This window comes from Geospiza fortis, unplaced genomic scaffold, assembly GCF_000277835.1.
Source record: "Geospiza fortis unplaced genomic scaffold, GeoFor_1.0 scaffold174, whole genome shotgun sequence".
Lineage (NCBI taxonomy): Eukaryota > Metazoa > Chordata > Aves > Passeriformes > Thraupidae > Geospiza > Geospiza fortis.
This window is the reverse complement of record NW_005054480.1, coordinates 286,276-288,781: the sequence shown is the minus strand read 5'-3', so window position 1 is coordinate 288,781 and position 2,506 is coordinate 286,276.

Below are 2,506 nucleotides of genomic sequence, written 5' to 3'. Positions count from 1 at the left end.
GCGGCCGCGCTGGGGGTGTCCTTATCGCACACATCCAACATTCACGTGTGTGTGCCTTCCTGCTCGGTTGCTGCCCTGCCTTGCCAAGCGAATCCCTGCGGTCGGGCCCGGGGAGTAAAGGAGCCCATTGCACTTCCATTTTTTTCTTAAATATTCTTTGGGGGTTGTTACATACCGCTTAAGCCGTCCTTTACTGCTTGAGGAAGGCTTTTGAGGCACCCCGCGGGGTCAGGGGTTCGGCGCTCGGCAGGGCTGGGGGATTTGGGGAAGGAGAGGTTGCAGCATCAGCACCAGGGGATGCAGGCGGCAGGGCACAAGCGGGGCTGCCCTGCTCCCATCTCCTCGCCCAGAAAGGTGCCCGGGCACAGCATAAGCCTACGGGGAAGTTGACAGTGGATCCGTGGCCCCTGCCTGTGTCCCTTTGGGATCTTTCTGAGCCCCCCGTGCCAAGAAGGTCTGGATGCCGGGTTGTGTCATTTCCACTGTGTGGAGAGACACAGCTTCATGCCCCAAGCAACAGAGGTTAACCTCAGTGAAGGAGAGATCTGAGATTTTACTGGGAAAAAGAGAACTTTGGGAGTTACTGCGACAACATTGCCTAGTCCTAAGAGCATCCCTGTTGAGTTCTACTCACTGGCTTAAAACTGCTATGTTTCAGTTTTTGTTAGCCTTTTCTGGAATAAAGTGATGTGAAATGTGCAAGATGTTTTGTGAAAGAGGCTTTGGAACACCTGATGCTTTTTGATTGACTGCAACAGCCTAAAGGATGGTGCTCTGTGGAGCTCTGTGTGCCCTGTAGCAGCATGCATCCTGAAAGCCAGAGCAGGGCTGCATATTTTGATGTTTTATGGTTGCTAGAGTGTGCCAGGTTTGTGTTTGAAAGGGGAGAGAACTGCTCCTGGCTTTACAGAAGGGGTTTGTTTAGTTCAGCACAGAGGTCGTTGTCAGGGCAGTATGTGTAAACTTAACTTTTGTTGCTGCCTTCACTGTGCAGGCTGTGAATGGGAAACCTGCACTCCTGTGGTGACCATCTGCCCACCTTTAAGATACCTCAACTAAATAAAGCAAGCTCAAAGCGCTTGTGCAATCACAACGGAGAAGTGGAATGAAAACAGCAGATAACATGATGTACAGAAATAATCATCAACATTTATCTAACAAGGCTCGGTAAAATAAAGAAGCTCAGAAATTCAAAGATGGGTAGTGTCTCTGAGAAATGTGCCTCTCGTAGTTTTATTTGATTACTGAATCAAACTTCAGAGTGTTCTTGAAGATTACATAAACATCCACCCTGGTGAAGCTGGTTTTGTGTGTTCCTGTGCTGTAAGTTATGTCAGGCATTTTTTGTTGTAAATGACTCCATATAACATAGAGGAGATTAAGCAGAAGGTTACAATATACAACACACCAGCCATCTTTACCACAAAGCTTGCAAAAACATTTTCTTAAGACACATTTTGAAATGCTGACCTTTGTAGTCATTGCTTTATGGTGACCCAACAGATGTGTTTACACCACCAAAATCTGGTCGGATCTCTCTTGATTTCCTTCTTCCCCCAGCAGAATACCTTTTTCATTTTACATGAAAAAGACATTTTACATGTGAGCTCCATGCTCTCCTAGCTGTCTTATTTGAGCATAAGCTGTATATATACAACAGAAGAGATAGTAACCCCATAAATCACAGGGCTGCTGCCCGTTTACATGGGCTGCTCCTTGTGAGGTACTGCTGGGAATGAATCAGAGTGGGAGAAGCAGGGCCAGCATGAGGCAAATCAAGAAACAAAAGGCATGTAGCCAGTACTGTGTAGCAGTAGTAGCGTCAGAGTCCAATTTCAGTGTTTTCATAAAAACATTTGGCCCACAGTATATGGCTCTTACTCACCTGAGTAATTGCATTCAGTGTTATGGGAGTCAGTGTCTCTGTGGGCCTAGAGTGCTATAAACATTTTTGTTCCTCTATGCCTGAAGTGTTTTTGTAAAAAAGAATCCCAGCCTGTGATGGACTTTTATTTCTCTGAGCCAAGAAGTTATGCATGAGAATTTACTTGTTAATCCCAATTCAAAATGTCACTTACTACACCATCATCAGTTCACTTACAGTATTTTCCATAGCTATAAATTCAACATTTCTCCACAGACATTATTTTTTTCTGCTACATAAATGCTTTTTAATAGGAACAAATCCTGCAGTTGCAGATTTGTAGCAGGCAGAATGCCCACAGACTGCAGTGAGAAGAGAGATTTCAGAATAGCCCATTAAGGACTAAAGTAATTTCAGACACAGGCTATTTTCTCCCCAGAAATAACTCAAACACAAGTCAAGAATCACTTGACTCGCTCCAGCTAGCATTAGCAGCAGTCTGAGCTGCCTGATGCCAATTCAGAATTTTTTTCACAGATGAGTTCGCTGAAAACACAGTCCCACCTACAGGCTGAAAAGATGAAATGCTTTACCATCGCCTATACTGCAAATATACCCAGCCACTGAGACTTGCAAACTCTT